The sequence below is a fragment of the Onychostoma macrolepis genome, chromosome 07 (assembly GCF_012432095.1).
Source record: "Onychostoma macrolepis isolate SWU-2019 chromosome 07, ASM1243209v1, whole genome shotgun sequence".
In the NCBI taxonomy this organism is placed as follows: Eukaryota; Metazoa; Chordata; class Actinopteri; order Cypriniformes; family Cyprinidae; genus Onychostoma; species Onychostoma macrolepis.
This window is the reverse complement of record NC_081161.1, coordinates 41,385,402-41,408,664: the sequence shown is the minus strand read 5'-3', so window position 1 is coordinate 41,408,664 and position 23,263 is coordinate 41,385,402. Positions and strand designations below refer to the sequence as shown.

General features: G+C 35.5%; 1 protein-coding gene across 5 annotated transcripts in view; it reads left to right on the top strand.

Moving 5' to 3' along the window:
• The window catches only part of LOC131543563 (cell migration-inducing and hyaluronan-binding protein-like), a 141,644-nt gene that overhangs the window by 36,195 nt on the left and 82,186 nt on the right, over positions 1 to 23,263 (top strand). For 3 of the 5 annotated variants that reach the window (XM_058781025.1, XM_058781023.1, XM_058781024.1), the window contains exon 2: positions 10,947 to 11,010. The exons of the other annotated variants lie outside the window; for them this stretch is intronic. The gene's annotated coding sequence lies outside the window, so the exon portion shown is untranslated. The remainder of the gene's footprint in view (positions 1 to 10,946; positions 11,011 to 23,263) is intronic. 5 annotated transcript variants of the gene reach the window in all.

Below are 23,263 nucleotides of genomic sequence, written 5' to 3'. Positions count from 1 at the left end.
ATATTTGTATATATTTACACGGGTATATATTTACAAATATACCCGTGCTACTTAAGACTGTTTTTGTGGTCTAGGGTTACATTTATCAATTATTTATTGTAAATTATATAATATATACTACTGGTATTATTTCTATTCTTATTTTTTCACATTTTGGAAACTGTGTTCCTCTTTTGCTGTTTCCTTCCAGCAATATTCCAAAATATAAAGTATCATATATAATGATGAATATATCATATCTTTATTGACTGTACAGAGAGCTGCATTATTGCAGGATGACATGGTGTGAGCGCTAAAGAACTGTAACTAAAGGGTTTTACTGTCATATTCGTCATCAGGAGCAGATATTAATTTAGCATGAATCACTATTAGCGTCTATTCTCGCAGCTGACGTCGCGAACCGCTTGTGCACTTAGTGGCCCCAAGAGGAGCAATAACAGTCTGTCAGACACAATCATCTCTGTCGAGCTATTGAGTTGTACACATCCCCGCACTGTCAACTGAAAAAAAGCATATGAATCGCTTTGCTGCCGCTTCTGGCCATAAATGCGAAGGCTTGATGATTTTGCCAGGAAACAAGTAAGTGTGGGAAGTTGAGCATTGTTTAAAGCATTAACCTTCAAACTTGTCAATCTAGAGTTTTTAGAGCTTTTAAGTGACTCAGTTCTCATCTGCACTCCCACCACGAGCGCATGAATGCATCTGCGGATGGAAAGGGCCAGAACAGAAAAACCCTGCAGTGTTGTGGAAATGCAAGGCTGTTGCATTTGCCCAGAAAAAATAAATAAATAAATGTTTTCTGTTTTATAGAACATTTTTTCGTATACCTGGATTTGAAAGCAGATAAATAAGTGAAATACTGTAAGGATAAAGCCTGTCACAGTTGCAATCTAAAAAGCCACTTTGTGTGGTCACTGACATCTTCATTAATGGTTTCATTCAATCTTCATTCAAAAGTTTGCCATTTCATCAAAGCTTTTTCATTCATTCTTGGTGTCATGTTCACTATGCTTCTAGTTTTTAATTCTTGATCTTGATCTACGGCCTGAAAGAAATTTAATCACAGCACTTTTAGCATCTGTTTTCTCAGCAGCGGTGGGCGATAACGGCTGTCACTCCTGTTATGACGTTCAAGGCTGCTGAAGGATGTGCTTCAAAAGGAGATGCTTAAAATAAACGATAAGGCATTATGGTTTTTTTTTTTCTTTTCACCTCAAATCGTCCTCCCACTCCAGTAAAATTAATCTCTAATCAGCCACGAAGTCAGAAAAAAAATTGCAACACATGAGAATGAAACATTCTTGATTTATTTCCAGCAAAGAGTCTTTGTTTGGTTCATTGGCCTTAGATAAAATCCCACATTTAATTCTGTCCTTTCTATCATTTGTTTGGCAGGAAGATACTGTATATAATCATGCATCTTCAGTCAATATACTCTTATATATATATATAATTAGATTAAATTAGATTATATATACACATGTTGTCAATTTATGTATCATTTTATATGTTAATATAGTTATAAGTATCTATAGTATTATAATTATGTTAAATACTATATAATAAATACTATATAATTGGATAAAATATTATCATCATCTGCACTCAATTTACTATATTATATATTTGATAACTGCATTAAAATGATATAGACAGACATATATGTATAATAATATTATTATATTAAAGATTATATAATTGTATAAAATATTTAAATAAATAAAAATAACGATAAATGTTACATATTTAAATATATATATATATATATATATATATATATATATATATATATATATATATATATATATATATATATTGTGTTTGCACTCAATTTACTTTTAATATATTAAATACGTATAAATATGTACAGTATATGTGTAGAATATACTGTAGTTATAGTAAATATGAAATAATTATATAAAATATTATTTAAATATACAATAATAAATCTTCAATCACTGTACTACTACTTTTACCATTCATATTATAATATGTATGATATCTGTGTAATTTCTGACATTTTTCAAAATCTTTAAACTTTCTTGTGAGTTCCAGGTTTAAATTAGATTTTCAATCTCAAGTTTTCAATGTTGTGTCAGACTTTTGGAGCCTACCGTATATACATATGAAACAGCTGATGCCTTTTCAATAGAAAGAAGATTTTAGATTCAAGTGCGACAGCTGAAATGACAGCGGTGGAAAGAGTCCAGACAAGAATAGATGAAAAACTACGATAAAGTATGAAAGAGCGAGATAGCGAGCGTGCATGTAGAGCAGCGTGCTTCTCTCATCTAGATTCACCCCAGGGAAGTGCACAAGTGGTAGTATGCGGCCAGTGGACAAAACACAGCATGATAATGGCTTCAATCAGAATGCAGATTTGGGTTTTTGCTCACTCTGAGCTCTCAACCTTCCTCGGCTCGGCTGCCCCCCGTCGTTAACATAGCCTGTCGGCGCTGTCGCTTGTCTTCACGTCTGATGGGCAGTGTTTACCTGTCCAAACCATTCGCTCTCTGTAAGGTGCATCGGTACTGACAGCAGCACAACAGCCGACTATAGCTGCTACTCAGTCATTGGATGAGATTTTGGGAGAAAGAGGAAGAGAATGGCATCTTTATTTGTCACCACAGGGTCAGGGTTGGAGGAAATGGTTTCTACAAAGTTCATATCATAGTTCGCCTAAAAATAGAAATTCTCTTACGGTTTACTCACCCCTATGAGTTTCTTTCTTGTTTGTTTTAATACAACAACAGTTCATAGTGGCCATGAGTTAGAAACTCTGAAAAGGACAAAAATAATTGTTTTCATGTTATGGCTGATAATGCTAAATGGGTTATATTAGTTTGATAAAGAAAATTCAATCACTAAAATAAATATTTTGTATGTGATTTTAATGTAAAGAACAATTCAAAGTTTTTGGTTAGTATGATTTTGAAAGAAGTTAATACTTTTGTTCAGCAAGGATGCATTAAATTGATCTACAGTGATCATTTCAAATAAACCCTGTTCTTTTGAACTTTCTATTCTTCAAAGAATCCTAAAAGAAATTTAGTTTTTCAATATTGATTATAATAAGAAATGTTTCTTGATCAGCAAATCAGCATATTAGAATGATTTCTGTAGGATCATGTGACACTGAAGACTGGAGCAATGATGCTGACAATTCAGCTTTGCATCACAGGAAGTACAATTGCATTTAACATAAGGGACTTCTTTCAAAAACATTAAAAAATCTCATTGATCTCAAACTTTTGGGATCCTCACATTATTAAAATTTACAGTATAAAATGTGAACAAAATATTTATTTTAAAATCTGCCATAAAAGACAAATCTCTATACTATTTTTCAAGAAATTAATTAAAATTAAAGATATCAGCTGATAACTGATATGTGGTGAATCTACAAAAAAAAAAAAAAAAAAATATGTATACAGTATTCTCTGACATCCTTTCCACTGAACCAGTGAAATATCAAAAACTGCTTGCTTTTTAGAGCTTTACAGATGTGGTGATTGTAAACTGTAGTTGTACAGGAAAGAGAAGTATATATAACAGGGTCAGGAACAACATATATGGCATGTTTTCTTTTAATTTTCTTTATTGGACACAGCATGCTGCCATTATTCAGTATGAAAAAGTGTCAATTTGTAAAACATTACTGTGATTCATCAGTGCAACTCAAGCCAAGTTCTCACTGCATCACTTCCACCTGGCACCTGTGCCTGATGGGTAATGTATTCCGCACGTCTAGCCTTCAAGCCCCGCTGCATTACAAACATAAAGATGATGGGAGTGGAGATTAATGGGAAACCCGGTGAGTTTCCATCATCCGCGGCGTGTCAGGACAGCGCGCTAACCAACTGTTTAATACGATGCATCGGGCTTGGAAATGCTCTTGGCTTGGAAACGCCTGCGCCTCGCCATGCGTCTGGCACATGGAAATGAGGTGAGCTTGTTAAGAGAGCAAAGCTCGACAGAAAAGTTATCAGCGGCGCACATCACTTCTGCGACGGGCAATTTATCAAATGTTTAGCTAGGTTATTTGCCAGCTTGTCATGGCAACTTTGATGCAAGGCAGTTTCGCAACCTTGTGAATGAAGGGGCCTTTAAAACAAATCATTTGTACTCTCTTTGAATACTCTATGAATTTAAGCACTTCCTTAGCTAGGCCAACATACGCATGTGATGATTTAAAGCAATAGTTTGCTCAAAAATGAAAAAGTAAAAAAAAGTACTCACCCTCAGGCCATCCAAGATGTAGATGAGTTTGTTTCTTCATCAGAACAGATTCACTTGCTCACCAATGGATTCTTTGCAGTGAATGGGTGCCGTCAGAATGAGAGTCCAAACAGCTGATAAATACATCACAATAATTCATAAGTAATCCACACCACTCCAGTCCATCAGTTAATGTCTTGTGAAGTGAAAAGTTGTCTTTTTGTAAGAAACAAATCCATCAAGATATTTTTAACTTCACCTGTTGAGTCCTCTGTACATAATACTGATTTCTCCAGTGAAAAAGTAATCTTGTCTGAATCAGGAGAGAAATATGCACCGTTTACAAGAAAAACAGCCAAGATTGATCTAAAGGGATTTTGATGTGAGAGGACAACAGAGGATGGACTTTTCCACTGGAGGAAGTGAATTATTGTGATGTTTTTCATAAGCTTTTTGGACTTTCATTCTGATGGCACCCATTCACTGTGATGTAAAGCTAAATTTCACACCCGTTCCAATGAAGATACAAACTCTGAGGGTTAGAGCATTTTCAGCAAATTTTCATTTCTGGATGAACTATTTCTTTAAGGATGAACGGCAATGTCTCCTTACTTGAATAGAAGGCACAATCTGTATGATTGCGCTTTACTCTGACTTTGACCGTCATCCACAAGTTAATTTGATTGCAGTCGCTTGTGGCTGAGGTAGTGGAGCTCTGATTTGGAAAGATGTGATTCTTTTGTGCATGTGTGTGTGTGTGCTTAAGAAAGTGTGACTGCTTTCTCTTGTCTTCAGAGCATGCAATCCATTCTTTGAATTCCTAAATGCAAGTGGCAGAGAAAGGAAAAGAGTGTGAACGTGCGGCGTGAATGCAAATAAAGACCTTTCAAGGCTTTTTTCTGACGAGGACAGACTCGTTCTTATCTTTTATCTTGCTAACTATGTCAAATGATTAGTGACTGCCTGCATCAACACAGTAGCTCAGAGTAACAATCTATCAGCACGTGTTGAGCAAACTCTCAAAGGCATCTCACCTCTATCCCAGAATTTGTGCTCACCTGAATCTCAAATGTCATCTCTTATGAACTTGATGTGCACAAGAGAGTGCTGAAGGAATGACGTATATTTGTAGACTAAAATTCAGAAAGAACTTCCCATTTTAACACTTCCAGTTCCATTGTCCTAAAGTCAGTGGGTTTTTTGAATGGGTTTTTTTAGTTCAAAACCTTAGACTGAGCATTCACTAAATGTGAATCTGGCAATGTTTTATTCCGGTGGTTGGAGTATCGTGCCAGTTTGGAAATTAAATGTCCTAAATGGTGGTGCTAAATGTTTAATGCTCTATTACATTAGGAACCCTACCCTACCCTAATATAACCAATTGTGTTAACAAAAGCAAACATGAGATAAAACTGTATTTTCTGAAGCAACCATCGTTTTAGCTTGTACCTGAGTTGTTTTATTGTTACTCGTGTTTCACAGCACTCGTACCTGATCGTTTTTATATTATTGTAAATAAGTGCAGTGCTGTACTGGGTGAGCTTCCAAGCAAGTTTACCATGTCAGAAAAGCCAATGGAGCAGTTTATGTGACGCCAACGCAAAATGTATTTTTTACAAATCATGCATTACGATAAAATAGTTTTAAGGTCATAACAAAGCATTGTGCAAGAAACAACGTGCAAATAAGTCTTTATGGTCCCACTTTATATTAAGTGGCCTTAAATACTAAGTAATTACGTTGCAATTAATCATTTCGTACAATGCATTTATTGTGTACATAAATGTTTTTACATTTGTACTTTTATTTTTAAAAAGTCCTGAATGTAATTACATCTGTAATTAAGTTCTGTAATTATATTTATTATTACACTGTTGACCCATCCCTTACACCTTAACCCACTCTTAAACCTACACTGTAAAAAATGACTCTGATTTTAACGGTAAAAAACTGTGAAAATGCTACAGTAAAAACCTGTTAAATGGTTAATGGTAATTTCCTGTAAAATTTACAGGGAAAAACTGTAAACTGACATTCCCAGAATTGCCTGCGTTGCATTTCAAATTTTGTTTGAATTTTATGTTTTTTCTTTGAAATAACCATGTTTCTTCTTGTTTTTTTCTTATCAGTTATGTTTATTAGGGTTGTATGCTACATCTAATATTGTTAAATTAATGTTTATTGCATTTTTCAGTTTAATAAGTCTCACCATAATGGTGTTTAGTGTTTGTTTGAATGACACTGTGCACCTTTTATATATGTTATTATTTAAAAGCTGCTTGTGATGGACTTTGGTTCATCATGTGACTTTCTCATCACCACCTGCATTTGGTGGCTATCAGTGTATTTCAAAGGTACAAAACAGATTTCAGTACTTTAATAGGTTGGTATATTAACATTATATCAGTTAATGAAATTATGGTATTTAACTGTAAATAAGTTAAAACTGTAAAACCTAAAATGTTGTTACCGTATTTTTTACGGTAGAATTCCGGCAACCACAGCTGCCGTTTTTTCACCGTAAATTTTACAGATTTCTTTTTTACAGTGTACCCATACCACCAAACCTATCCATAACCTTACCTGTATCCCTCAATAGCAGCAGAAGTGTTTTGCAATACAATATGAACACAATAAGTACATTGTACTTGTATTTTGATGTAAGTACATAGTAGTTAAGGCCACTTAATATAAAGTGAGACCATCTTTATTAATCAATAATCTGGCCCGTAACCATAATTTGTGTGAAAAAGTATACAACAAAAGTTATTGGTGTTGGTCATTTCAACTAAAAACTGCAGTGAATTGTATCTATAGGTGCGAAAAATGTAGGTAGAGGCATGTTGAACCAATGAGCCAATGTTGTCTTTTCCATATAGCAACAGTTCATAGTGACAACATTTTGCATGTTTCTTTTTTTGTTCCACAGAAAAAATAGCATATGGGTTTGAAATGACATGAGGGTGAATAGATGATGATGAGATTATCTCCTTTTTTTGCTGTGCCTTTAAATACAAGCTTTAAAGCTGTTGTGATTTGTTGGGCTTGTCATTGGTATACAAGGCAGGATTTTCACTTATCTGAAGCCAATACTCCGGTCCTCTCACTCTCTTTCTCTGTCTTTTTTAATTAAGCTCGGGCGATGCTTGTGGCATTCTGGCAGATCTCTGATGTGCTTTGTGGGTTTGTGTTCCTATGATGTGTGCGTCAAAGGTGTTTAATGTGCACGATATATTTATCATGCATTAAGCGTCTTTGGTATTTTCCGCTTAATCTTAACGACGATTTAAATCTTTCTAACGTGAGAATAATTAGCCTGCGTGTCTTCTTCCCAGGAGGATTTGTCGCTGTGTGCGGCTGGGAGACAAACCACCCGTGCAACTTCCCTGGAATTATTTCATCATTAACTCAAGTGTTTTTACTGAACCTGAACCTGAAACGTACTGACCCCTCATGGAATATAAGCAGTGCTTAATTTGTAAATTATAAGCTTCCAGAATAAGCATCCGGTGACAGATCCGGCAGGATGAGACAGAGGGAAGTCTAGCTATCTATCTATCTATCTATCTATCGATCTATCGATCTATCTATCTATCTGTGAATCTATCTATCTATCTGTGTCTCTGTCTGTCTGTCCATCTGTCCGTCCGTCATTCCATTCATCCATATCCAATCCATCTATTGTTCCATCCGTCTGTCCATCCGTCTGTCGTCCATCCATCCATCCATCCATCATTCTATTCATCCATATCCAATCCATCTATCGTTCCATCCATCTGTCCATCCATCCATCCATCATTATTTTCATCCATATCCAATCCATCTAGTGTTCCATCCATCCGTCCGTCCATCTGTCATCTGTCCATCCATCCATCATTCTATTCATCCATATCCAATCCATTTATCGTTCCATCCATCCATCCGTCCATCCATCTGTCATCCATCATTCAATTCATCCAAATCCAATCCATCTATCGTTCCATCCATCTGTCCATCCATCCATCCATCCATCATTATTTTCATCCATATCCAATCCATCTAGTGTTCCATCCATCCGTCCGTCCATCTGTCATCCGTCCATCCATCCATCCATCATTCTATTCATCCATATCCAATCCATCTATCGTTCCATCCATCCGTCCATCCATCTGTCATCCATCCATCCATCCATCATTCAATTCATCCATATCCAATCCATCTATCGTTCCATCCATCCGTCCATCCATCTGTCATCCATCCATCCATCCATCATTCAATTCATCCAAATCCAATCCATCTATCGTTCCATCCATCTGTCCGCCCATCCATCCATCCATCATTATTTTCATCAATATTCAATCCATTTATCTGTTCATCCATCCATCCAAATTAGTTACATGTTTTTCTTTGAATTTCAGTTAATTTTAATTCTACTTGCATTCAAATTCAAATTGTAATTCTACATCCTGTTCTTCAATTCAAATTCAGGCATTTAATTGGATTGTAAAAGGCGTTCTCAATTCAGTTATGAATGGTGCACGTTTCTGCTATGTAGTTTTGAAACAGCCTGTGTGTCCCAATACCTCTGAAGTGACTGTAACTACTGCACCACAGCCAAAGCACTAAAAATTCATTACCACCCATTCCAATGATATCCTGGATACTTGATATTAATTATGGTCCACTTCCCTGTGCTTATAAGTGAATGTCTGAGCCGCCTGTTGGATCAGCAGACAACAATCTGATCCAGCTGACGCCTGTTTACACACCACTGGTAAAGAGATTAGAGATGAAGATCATCAAAATATGAACCGCGTCCAACACTGAAGCGCTGCATGCTTTGGCTACAAATGGCTGTTTGCAATGAAAAAAGCATGTGATGGTTTAGAGGTTACGATTCATATCTGCTCATTGAACTCGTCTGCAAGCAGATCTGGCCTCTGACACGGAGGTGTTTATACATCTTCACTTTCTGTAACCCTCAGATGTGTTGAACATGATGTTTAATTCATTTTTGCTCCACTAGCACTGCCGTATGGCGCCATGAGTTAATTATATTATGGCTAAATCTAGAGCATTTTACTCTGCATAGAAGCAGCAGAAGTGCATCAAATATATTGTGTGATTTGACTTTTTGATGAAAAATTTACAAGTTTAAACTGCCATCAGAAAGGGTCATAGCATTGTTACTTATGCCACCTTTTTATACATCTGCAATTTAGACATTTGCCAATAGGGCAGGAAAAACTCTTTTGCCTGAATGACAAACACGTTTGTTGTTGTCATTTTGATCATTTGCTGTATGTAAGGTATATTGTCTTTTCCCTTGTCACTGCAGCTTTGTGTAGCCTGTTGCTGGTTTCCCTGTGGGAATTAATGTAGTTGTATCCTATCATGTTGTCTTGAGTGATAATGGTTCACAGGTTCACAATGCTTGCCCTTTTCTTGACAAGCCACCGCTGACATCCTGACTTAACAAGTCATCCTTTGAGAGCGGCTCACCTAATTAAACAAAAACATCATTACTGCACTTTCATGTTCTTTTTAAATGGGTCAGAAAAAAGTGACATTAAAATGAGAGTCCCGAGTGCCGTTTTGGAAACAACCGTAACATTTTAGTGGAGGGTTTCCTTCATTGATTTGAGAGATTTGTGGCATCTGTCAAAACAGATTAATCACAACCTCTTAGACCGATCTGAATCTCTATCTACATCAATTAGAGCCTGTTCTCCGCTTCACCCGTGCAGCCTTTGAGCTGAGAATGCATCCCTGTTAATTCTGAAATCTTCGGTAACACTTTCTATAAAGCTTGTATCAGTATCTTAACTGTATTATAATGTATTTTATTAATTGATATTTTGAATTAGCTTATTAAAATATTTTTTTTATTTTAATATTTAACCATAAATAAGAATTATATTATAATTTATTATTTGAATTATTAGAATTTATTATTTGTTTTTAATATTTTTATTAGGTTTTTTTCCCCATTTCTATTTAGGTTTTATTTTTATTTGAGCAATTTTAGTCAACTTATTTTACTAACTACCAAGGCAGCATTTCTAATTTTCAATTTTTCATAGAATATTTCTATTTGTATTTTTAATAAAAATAAAAATAAAAGAATAAAATATTGAATATTTTGAATAAAACAGTAAAAAAAAATGTGTAATCAAGTATTTAAATACACATATTTTTATGTATTTTTAATACAATTTAAAATATTTTTATATTTTTAGTTTTAGTTAACAGCTGGCCTGTATGTACAGGTATAATGTAGAACTGTCAATTCAATATTTATGCAGGATTAGTCTCCTAGTCACATGCACATGACACTAGCTTTATTGTATCATTCTTCTCACAGCAATAATGCCCTACTTTCCCTCAAGTATGTCTCAATGCACAAACTGATATTATGTGGCCACTTTTTACAAGGCCCAACCTTTCTAAAACATTTGAATGAGGGCATGTTTTTTTCTTTTTCATTTTTTTGTAATTTGCGCTTTTGTGTTTCATCATCTTTTCATTTAGCATCATTTATTCCCTCAGTCTTAAATATTAGACTTCTTTAGCTGTGGGGCCCTGAAGATTTTTTTCTGTTTTTCCCGGTCTCTATAATGCATATGGGGTGTTTTTAAGAAAGGTTTCATCATTATGGGAGATTAAAAAAGAGAGAAAAGTATCGGAGACTGTGTTCCCTCTCACTGCTGATAAAATGATAGCTTTTCACTTTGTCTTATCTACAATAGGAAAAGAGGTCCATTGTCAACGGTGACAGGAATAAAGGAATCTGCCTTCACTTGATTTTGACAGGTATGAGTCTTTATTTCGCACATCGGAGCTTATAAACCCTCTCTCACGCTGAGATAGGCCAAAATACATGACTGTGTTTGGAAGAAAGAGAATGATTTTAGTTTGTTTCTGCTCATGTACTGTTTGTATGGGGAACGTTTCTGATGATTTCAAAGAAATGTACTATTTATTTACTACTCTTTTATTTTACATTTTTTACATTAGTCAAAATTTCTCTATTTTTTCTAATCATATTTTTTAAATTAACTTTTTTAGCTTTGAAATCAGAGGACTTTTTTGTGCTTTTAAACTAAAAATAAATTAACAAAAACTTTTTTTTTTTTTTTTTTTTGCCATCACACATAATCCAAAATCCACTTGAAGGTTTGTTTATCTTATAGCATGTGATGCAACAAGGTTTGAAGAGTTCCCACTCATGGGTGTGTATGTGCAATTAATTATAATGACAGGAATTTCAGCATCTAGATCTCTTGTAGTTTGTCTCTCCTCAAGTCGTATTCGTGAGCATGTTTGTTTGTGCGATGGATCTTTCAAATGTTCCTTGGATTGTGGATTTTGCAGTAGGCGTTCCTTTCCTTCCTTCCTTCCTTCCTTCGTCACACAGTCGTGACCCTTCAAATATGCTTGACCTTTGAGATTTGCGAAGAAATGTTTCCACCTACTTCTATGTATTCTGTTCCATTGCAATTTTAGTGAATTTTCTTTTCAATTGGCAGGACCTATACAACTTTGTATAAAACCTTCCTTGAGGTTGTGCATTCATGACAACTATGACATTTATGGGTCAAAAACACTTTGGTTTTTGTTTATACGTTTTTGTTTTGACTCTGAAATGTCCATGTGGGTTTTAATTATGACACATTGTCAGTAGTTCCAGTGCATCAGCTCCACAGAGAGTCAGAGCTGTGTGCAGTCATGTGTTCATGAGCATCCAATGGCTGCAGGTGTTCAGGCCGCGCAGGTGTGATGCTCATTGCTCTGAGATAATTATACCTCATTATGATACATCTGCTAAAAATGTCAAAATGACTTATTTTGAAACCACAAAACACTGTCAAAATTGCACAGAAAACAGCATCAGGGGCGTGGGAACAGTTTTCAGAGAAGGCAAAGGAAATCGACAACACCCTGTTCATCCCAGTTTATGTGTCATTTTGCCAGTAATGAAGATGTAATGAGTCTCAAGACATAATGATCTTTTTTGTATATGTAATAAATATAATACACTACCAGATTTAGTACACTGTTCAAATGTTTCATGTTTTAAAAAAGTTTTTAAAAGAAGTTTCTTACGCTTACCAAGGCAGCATTTATTAGACCAAAAATACAGTAAAAACAGTAAAATTGTGAAATATTATTATAATTTTAAAGAACTATTTTCTATGTGAATATATTTTAAAATGTAAATTATTCCTATGATGTAAAGCTGAATTTGAGTAAACTTCAGTGTCACACGATCCTTCAGAAGTCATTCTAATATGCTGATTTGCTGCTCAAGAAACATTTATTATTATTATCAAAACAGTTGTGCTACTTAATATTTTTGTGAAAACTGTATTTTTGGATAAATAGAAATATCAAAAGAACAGCATTTATTAGATTTTTTTGTAACAGTATAAATGTATTTTCTTTTTCTTTTAATCAATTTAATGTATTCTTGTTAAATAAAAGTAATTATAAAATAAAAACTTTTGTAAATAATAATACAATCCACAGCTTTTGCATTTTGTCACTGTGCTGATATCTCAAGATAAGTATGTGGTTTACTTCAATTCATTTTATTTTTTTTTTACATTTTTTGTTTACAGTAAAATAACTGTTTTACTGGGTTTTTATTTCAACAAAAAGAAAAAGTACAGAACAAAAAGTAACCAAACAAATCAGATAATTTGCGTTTTTAATAAGTAGTTATTTGGTGTTTTGACAATGTTGAGATCGGATCGCTTAAGTGAAAAATCCGAGAAACGTTTGAACTTATTGTAAACATTGTAATTCTTGTACATATTCAAAAACATAAAAGCGCAATGGAACAAATGCAAAATTGTGAAGATTCATCTTAGTTATAAAGATTGCTACGACCTGCCATGCATTACTAATTGTGTTCTACTGTCGTTCATTTGAGCAAACTGCGAATGAGCATAAAAAGCGAATCTGCAGTTAAATGTCTCTTTTATCCAGGAGAATAATGGCTGATATGCAGATCACCACCTGTTGGTTTTGGAAAAAGTATTAGAAGGAAAGCAATGAATTTGCTGGCAGCCGTCCTGCTGAGCGCCGGGATAGCAGATGAGATGACATGAGGAATTAAAAACACTTTTGTCACCGGGTTAGCACAGCACTGATGGCTTTCTGCTCACCAGTCGACCGCATCAGCGCTGGCTTTCTGAACCCTCTTATCTCCCATCACGACCTCAGATACGGGCCTGTACCAGCCGAGCCTGTCGAGGAAGAATCTGAAACATGTGCGTGAGAGATTTACCCCATGCAGGATTCGTAACGTGTACAAGTAGTGCACAATTGCTCAATTAGCTCCAAAACCAGCTGCGGCATGCTGGTTAAATCAGTGGTCCTGCAGGTGTGTCAGTGGGAGACTGTTAGCTTAAGCAAAGTTTGTTACTTCTTCTCTGTGTTGGGGAATAACTAACTAAAAGCGATGTAACTGAGGTGGCATTGTTCAATAGACTACTACAGCACTGCACACAGCTTTAGGCGATAATCAAACGTGTTGTCATGTAATCAAGGTGGGCTGCTTTTTGTGCAGCGGCTGGTAATTTTTGTTTTATTTGCACTGTGGTGAATTTAAAAAAGATGCATGTGTGTGGAAGTAAGATTTGATTCAAGGATAAAGGAAGTAGCACTTCGGACTCGAGTCACATTTTTATAGACTTCAGACTTGACTTCAGACTCGACCCGAAATGACCCCAGACTTGACTCGACTCGAGGAAAAGGACTCATAAATATTTTAAAAGCAACTCAAGTCTTTTATCCTTAAATATTTATATAACTGATTTTCAAAAGGCGGACCTCATCCGCACCCTGGCATCCATCCGGACCATGAGCCATAACAGCAGCACCATTTCAAGTGTGGATCACATAACAATCTAAATATTGAGAAAATCGCCTTTAAAGTTGTCCAAATGAAGTTCTTAGCAATGCATATTACTTATCAAAAATGAAGTTTTGATATATTTACGGTAAGAAATTTACAAAATATCTTCCATGAACATGATCTTTACTTAATATCCTAATGATTTTTGGCATAAAGGAAAAATCAATAATTTTGACCCATACAATGTATTGTTGGCTATTGCTACAAATATACCCCAGCGACTTAAGACTGGTTTTGTGGTCCAGGGTTACACTTTTTTTTTTTTTTTGTCCGGACCTCTACTTGGAATAAAATATAGAGTCTGTGCCTCTTGGAACTTTAACTGAATACCCCTGACTTTTATCAAAAAGAAATACTTGATTTGGTTTTGTAATATCTGTGTCACATATTTCCTTATGTGTCATGGTAGATAGGACTCTTATTATACAATTTGATTACAGAAAAACTGTTTTGAACATGGGAATGGATTAAAACATAAGTAACAGGCTGGATGTACATTAACCTTACATCTTAACACCTCAAAAAATATTTTGTCTATAGCCTATAAAACAGCTTCGTAAACAAGAAAATTTCAATACATGAGGATTATGAATGGGATTTTTTAACAAGCCATTAAATGACTTGAGACTCGACTCGGACTCGTGACCAAAGACTTCAGACTTGACTCGGACTCCAAGTTAAAGACTTGTGAACATCTCTGCTTCATGGCTCATGCATGTTAGGTGAATTGTTTTATCCATTTGAAATGAAATGGTAAAAATGGCTGGTATAAGAAATTTAAGTGACCAATAAAGTTAGACATTTACCAGCCATTGTGTCTGAAAAGCTAATTTCCCACCCCGCATGTAATGTCTTTTTCTTGTGTGGCATTGGGAAATATGATTCACTGCATCAATTTGGTTTGTTCAGACAGTTAATTCAATCATCAGGTTGAAAAAAGCTATACAAATTTATATTTGTCCCCATGCAGCATTTTACATCTTTTTTTGTGTGAATGTAAGAGCCTTCAGTTTGAGCAAAACAACTTCTCTGCTCATCTTTTCTTCTCTCAGTTTAATAAAATCTGAAGGAATTTTATTTTATATATATATATATATATATATATATATATATATATGTGTGTGTGTGTATATGTATATGTATATGTATGTATGTGTATATATATATATATATATATATATATATATATATGAAGAGTTTATTTGCAAAAACAGATTCAAATATCATGTTTTTATTATGTTATCATGTTTTTATTGTGTTAGTTAGCTGTATTTTTTATTTTTAACCTAATATAAAAAACAACAACTGCAGTTTGATTGAGATTAATTGGAATGCACAATGAAAAAAATAGATTTTTGAAAATTGTTAAAAACAGAGTTATCTGTTTTGCAAATTAACTCTTCATATATACATATATATATATATATATATATATACATATATATATATATATATATATATATATATATACATATATATATATATATATATATATATATATATATATATATATATATATATATATATATATATATATATATATATATATATATATATATATATATATATATATATATATATATGTGTGTATATATGTGTGTGTGTGTGTGTGTGTGTGTGTGTGTATATGTAATTTCATTCTTTTTACACAAATGATAATTAATCAAAATTCTTAGGGTACTATTTGTTGTCAGACAGTCCTTACAATATAATTTCTGACCATATAGTTGCAAAAAGATGCTCCTGTTTTCTAACAGGTTGCAGAAATTACACACTTTACCTGTAAGGTGGTCAAACTGTTAACTTAGTAGCTGGTCCAAAGTGGTCTACAAACTCTAAGCTGCTTTGCTGTCTACCAGGTGAACGTGAACCAGTTGATCAACCATCTCTCCGTCCAGCAAATCTCATCTCTACCTGTTTCAATAAGCCTTTGAGAATGACCTCCACCTCACGCAGGTTTTCTGAAGTGAAGCGGTCAGTGCATCGGTGACCTCCATGAGCTTCAGCGCTCTCAGGTCAGAGGTGCAGTGCTGTGTTAGCAGTAAAAACTCTCTTGTACTTGTCACCGACCGCCTCCGTCAGCACAGCGGCGCGCCTCAGTCTCAGCTGGATTACAGCGTCCTGGAGAGAGCCGGCTGTAAAAATAGCTGTTTCAACACCAGCTCTTTCTGAAGGCTCAGATTCTCCCCGGCCTCTGGAGAGCGGCTATAACCTTCACCGTCTTCCGCTCTCTCCCCGTTAGCACACACACCGCTCTCATTGAATTAATCATCACCGCTCATCACTCTAGAGGCCATCTTACCTTTCGCTTATGAGCAAAGTACAGCCCATCTTCTCTCAGGAAACGCTGCTGAATAAAGGAGTTTTATGCTAGTTGTTTCTACTGACCTGTGCATGGGTCTTGCAAGCCGTTAAGTTAAAAGAGCATAAATTCAGATCTTGGCAAGATATTAATGTAAACAGCCATTTATGTCTGAAGTGAATGTAAACAGACGGGCTGAAACATCTGATATGTCATAATTGATCTGTGCAGCATGCCTGGTGCAAATGCTGCTTAATAGACCTTCTGCTATATGTGATGTGATTTTAATAATAATCAAACAGCAGAACTGATGAGAAAAAAAGAGAGATTCGCTCACTGCTCACGACTGGATAACTTTAAAAGCTTTAATCAGCCTCTACAGTTGCATACAGAAACACATCAAGTGCTCCCTTTGTTCTTTTGTTTGTCATTTGTTCCTTTGTTCTTACTTTTATTACTGATGGTTTACTTGTCTGTTTTGGAGCTATGTTTAGTTAATTGAAAAACACTTTAAAGCTAAGCTATTGTTTTCATTTATTATTTATAATTTATTAGTTTTTTAGTTCAGTTTGCATTAATAATATTAATACAAAAACATTTTAAAATAGCAACATTTATGTATGTGCCAGATGCTTTTATTCAAAGTAATTTACACTGTGTTCAAAGTAAACTCTAAGTAAATTCATGTTTAGCTGTTTAGGCTACAGAAATGTAAAATAACTTAAAGGGGTGGTTTACTGCAATTTTCACTTTTTTCATTTTAAATAGTGTGTAATGTTGCTGTTGGTGCATGAACAGTATCTGCAAAGTTGCTGCGCTGAAAGTTCAACGTAAGCGGAGATATCGTCTTTTAAAAATCAGGAAGTTTAATGCCTACAAAAACGACTCATATGGGACTACAACGAGATACTTCCGGGGTTGCATACGTAACAAACCCATCAACCCCGCCCTCCGGAACATGCCAAAGAGGGCGCAAGGCCATGTTCTGCGGCTTTGTCGAAGAGGAAGAGTTATAGTGGAGAGTTGTAGCCATGCCGTCGAAACGGTGTTATTTTCACCCAGCTGTCTGGTCTTCTGTGTTCGGCTTCCTACGGACGCTGTAGTTCATCAACAATGGTTAAAATTTATGTTTGATTATGTTCCTGACAATTACAATCCTAATTTAGCTCTCTGTGCTGCGCATTTTACGGAAGACAGCTTCCAGAATCTACGAGTTCAATGCCGGATTCACACAGAAACTATTACTAAAACATGGAGCAGTTCCAACTTTAAAACCAGAGGCAGCAGTTGTTGGGCCACAACCTGTAAGTAAGATTTCATAATTTTAGATGTATTTGCATGTATAATTTCAGACGTAATGTTTTAGTTTTATCAAGGACGTAAACAAATGCCAACGCTGGCTTTAGTAGCCAGTTAGTTAAATGCTATTTCGTGTGTCTATGACAAACGCATACAAACCTTTTGGACCCGAATTTGTAATTATGTACTAATTTTGTAAATGTATTTTCCATGTATACTTTATGACGTAATTTTTCGATTTGATCAAGAACGTAAACACAAGCCAACGCTGTTTGGTTATAGTAGCCAGTTAGTTCGATGCTATTTTGTGTGTATAAGACAAACGTGTACGAACTTCAAAAAATTATATGTAATCACAACAGCAAACTTCCATTCAGAAACGTTTTGTAAGAGCCGTGCTTGCAGAAGTTCTGCTTGACTCTCTTCATTACCGCTTTCTGGGTCTGATTCTGGCTCAAACTGATACGGCAATATTGACACCATTATTTACATTTGACTGGAGCACATGCAGCTGTCGCCCGTGAAGGTAATGGGAGTGAAGTTTCCGGACAATGTGCAGTACGCAGTTTAGCCAATCACAACACACCGGCCCAACTAACCAATCTGAGCCCATTGCCTGTTTCGGAGGGAGTGGTTTCATAGAATCAGGAAGTCAACCGGTCGTTCAAATGACAGAGGAGAAAGCGGCTTACAATAAAGGTGAAATATATGAAAAATAAGGCGTTTTTTAACAAACAAAACACGAAGACATGTTATATTGCACCCCATAAACACAATCAAGCAAAGAAAAAAAGCAGTAAACCACCCCTTTAAAAGAATAAAAAAAAACCCTGAACATTTGGAATTTAAATTTACATGCATTTGCCCGATATGTCAAAGCGACTTACGTTGCATTCAAAGTATATCATATCATGCAAATCATATAATTTATATCAGTACATGCATTCCCTGAATCAGAAGTGTCATTCTGTTTGAATGATAGCAACATAAAATAACTACATAATTTAATTTTTAAAAAAAGAATCTAATTTTGAAGATTCAAAATTTTCAAATTTGAACTCACCTTTATGTATTTGACAAATGCTTTGATTCAATGTGAATTACATTGCATTCAAATGTAGCTACACGAACTTAAATGATTAAAAAGAGTAAAAAAATTAAGATCTGAAACTTTGAAATTTGAATTTACATTAATGCTTCTGACAGATGCATGCATTCAAAGCAACTTGTATTGCATTCAGGCCCGGATTAACACAGTGTAGTGCCCTAGGGTGAGCACATTTGAAGTGCCCCCCCCCCCCCCTCCCTCCCTCCCTCCCTCAAAAATTCAGGAGCACCTTCTGATCAATAACAAAAATTAGCTTTCCCATTAGAAGGTGATATTTGACTCCTTAAAGTGATTTACAGGGGCATTTTCTTTTTTTTTTTGTGCAATGCAATTTTTTTTTTCTCTAATTTTATTAAAAGTATGTCATTATGTCAAATTCAAAAGTCCATATTTATAAGCTTTTCCAAAATGTCTAATAAAAAAAAAAATAGAATAAGAACAGGTAGAATAATAAGAATAAGTTACCAATCAAAATAAATCAATATTAACAAAATCAGTTTCCACTACAAAGGTGGCACAGAACACAAAAGTGGCATGAAGGTAAATTTACAGACATTTACAAAGGCTCAGAGGTGGGATGGATGTTTTAAATTCATAACAATGTTGTGAGATTAATGTTTTAAATATAAAATTTTGAATATAGAACTATTGTTTGATCGAAATGATTTAAGTAACTATGACACTTTAAAAAATAAAACTGCCAGCAGGTGGCAGCAAGTCACTGATTTTTATCACTGAATCATTCATTTAACTGATTTGTTTGAACGGCTGATTCATTCAGGAACGAAGCAAGTGACTCCCTGCGTCCCAATGTGCATACTATGAGCTTGCATAACTCTGCAATGAACAAAAGTATTTTGAGCAGTGAGTGGATTCTGATTAACATTGCATTCAAGAAATTAATGTCTGCGACACATTACTCACCTTTGCGCGAACACGCAAGTAGAAACCTTTGAAGCTCCCCTGAGCGCGAGCGCAAACACAAATGCTGATCGGGTATGTTTTGATAGTTGCACGCAGTACTTTTCAGTCGCATTGTAGAGGCCTGGCTATGTGCCCTGATATTTTCTCATTTTTTAATTTACATTTAGCCCAACTGCTACGCTGATGCTGCCTATCCATTATGAATTGAATATTATAAATTGGCGGGCTCGACTCTGACTGGGGGAGGGCGCAATTACACTGTGGCCTGACCCAATCGCAGTTCTATATGCATGCATATATTTTATATTCTCTCTGTATACATTGGATCATTAACTGTTTATTTTCTATGCATCTGCAACTCTTCCAGCAAAATAATATATACAAAACATTAAAAATATTTTAAAGGTCTAGTTATTTTCTTAATCACTTGGTGCCCCCTTACTGGCTGGTGCCCCAGGGCACTCGCCCAATCCCGTCTATGGATAACCCGGCCCTGATTGCATTGAAAGTAAACATTTTATATCAGTTCATGCATTTAATAAATCAAACCTTTCTAATTCTTAACTGACTTACATTGCATTCAAAGCAAACATTTTATATGAGTTCATGCACCTTTGACCTCTGCGTTGCTATAGAGCTACAGGAACATAATAAATAATTAAATACTTAACTGTTTTTGCAAACATTTGCTGGTATTGATATTGTGACAGCAGTGCTTCAGCATATTCAAACTGGCCACCATCAATCAGATGAGATCTTTTATGTCAAACATGCACATCTTCATGGGGCATATTGAATATATGCAAATGTGAATTGCTCATTGATATTTTGGTCCGTTTCAGTCTTTTTCTAGATCATATGGACTATTTTTATAATGCGTCTTTTTCATGTTATGCCGCTGGTCACTGTCATTGTATGCAAAAGAAGCTACTTCAACATTCTGTTAAACTACCGGAGAAAATCAGACAGGTCTGCAGTGACATGAGGGCGAGTAAATGATGGCAGAAATTTCACCTTTTGTGTGAATTATTACTTGAAAGGTGTCACGTCAGCAGCTTTCTCTGCCGTGGAAGCTTCCAGAAGCGACTCGTTTTTATGTGTCTGAGAGTCTGTTTGACCCAGCAGGCTGATGAAAATGGCTTTTAATCTGCTCCGCAGTAGTCCCAGGACTTTTATAGGCTACGGTAATTGCGTTTATATATTAAAAACTTGTGGTTCAGGTTTCCAGCGAGTATGTTTCTTACATCATCGCAGTGACTGCTCTCAAAAATGCTCTGGATTATAAAACCCAACATTGCAATTAAATAAATGAGGAGTTTTCCTATCAGATGTTCCTGCTGAAGTTCATCCACAGTGTTTTCCTGGAGTGCAACTGGAGCACGGAGGCCCACCGAGCTCGTAAAGTTTCCTTTAACTGCTGCTCTGGGTCAATCCTGTTTGCTCCCGTAAAAGTCAGCCAGTATGTTTGAAACATATTTCAGGATAATGAAAGGGAATAGAAAAACCTCCCATCCTCTTGTGTGCATTCCCTTCCCTGATCAGTACGACTCTCATGTACAGGAGATATCTTGCTATACCATGTACAACACGGCAGATATACACACTACTCTCAAAAAGTTAGGGATATTCGACTTTCGGGTGAAATTTATGGAAAATGTAAAAAGTTCATGCTACAGTGATATTATATCATGAAAGTAGGGCATTTAAGTAGAAGCATGCAATGGTAATTTCTTCATCTCAAACTATTTATTGAAACAAAAGCTATCAACAGTGGTGGGCATACCACAACAAAAAAAGTCAATGTCTCAATAACTTGTCATGCGTCCTTGAGCATCAATTACTGCTTGACAATAACGTCTCATGCTGTACACAAGTCGACTTATTGTCTGCTGAGGCATGGCATCCCACTCTTCTTGAAGGGCTGCCCTCAGGCCATTGAGGTTCTGCGGTGCAGGGTTATGACTCTCTACACAACGACTTAGCTGATCCCATAGGTTTTCTATGGGATTCAGGTCTGGAGAAAGTGCAGGCCACTCAATTTGAGGTAGCCCAGCCTCCAGCAGCCGTTCCCTGATGATGTGACCTCGAGGAGCTGGGGCATTGTTGTTCATGAAGATGAAACCAGGCCTGTTTTGCTCATGCAGAGGCATAATGACTGGATTAATGATGTTATTCAGGTAGTATTGGCTTGTCACAGTACCATTCACAAGGTGTAGGGCAGTTCTGTATTGACTAGACACACCTGCCCAGACTGTAACACCAGACAACAGTGGCTGATGCATAGAATTCTCCTTGACATCTCCAACACCGTTGGTGGCCATCATTTCTGCTCAGTGTGAATCGACTTTCATCAGAGAACAGCACTGAATAGCTGGAGTTGAGTGGCATTCATTATCCGGTTCCACAGGGTACTGTTCACAATGAAGCGGTCATCAACATGGGATATGGCCAAAGGACATCCACTTCAATGCCTTTGTGTGACTCTTCCAGTTTCTCTGTGTCTCTGTTGCAACCTGCTGATGATACTTTGTGACGCTTTAAGTCAGTGGCAACTTCCCTCTGAGAACATCCCATTTAAAGCCTCACAATGGCCAGATACTATTGATAAAATTGTTAGGTGTCGTCTTGGTCTCATGATGTCAAAATGTGAACAGCATGATGAAGAGGATTGTTTAAATACAAATTGTAATTGAACCAGAACATTTAGTGGTCAATTCATGGATCAGACACTTGTTGTGATTTTTGCGGTTAATCACCTCGTTAGAGAATAGCATGTTATGCAAGAAGTACTTAAACATTTAACAGTTAGACATGTGCATTCAAAAGTTTAGAGAAGGTCAAATTAAGTTCACCTGTAAAGGTTATAGTGCATTTTAGGAGCATTCTGAAATTTCACCCGAAAGTCGAATATCCCTAACATTTTGTGAGTAGTGTGTTTGTGTGTATATATATATATATATAGATAGATAGATAGATAGATATATGTGACCCTGGATGACAAAACCAGTCGTAAGTGTCAATTTTTCGAAATTGAGATTTATACATCCTCTGAAAGCTGAATAAATAAGCTTTCCATTGATGTGTGGTTTGTTAGGATTGGACAATATTTGGCCGAGATACAACTATTTGAAAATCTGGAATCTGAGGGTGCAAAAAAATCAAAATATTGAAAAAATCGCCTTTAAAGTTGTCCAAATGAAGTTCTTAGCAATGCATATTACTAATCAAAAATGAAGTTTTTATACATTTACGGTAAGAAATTTACAAAATTTCTTCATGGAACATGATCTTTACTTAATATCCTAATGATTTTTGGCATAAAAGAAAAATCGATAATTTTGACCCATACAATGTATTTTTGGCTATTGCTACAAATATACCTGTGCTACTTAAGACTGGTTTTGTGGTCCAGGGTCATATATATAATTGTGTGTATATATATATATATATATATATATATATATATATATATATATATATATATATATATATATATATAATGTATATATAT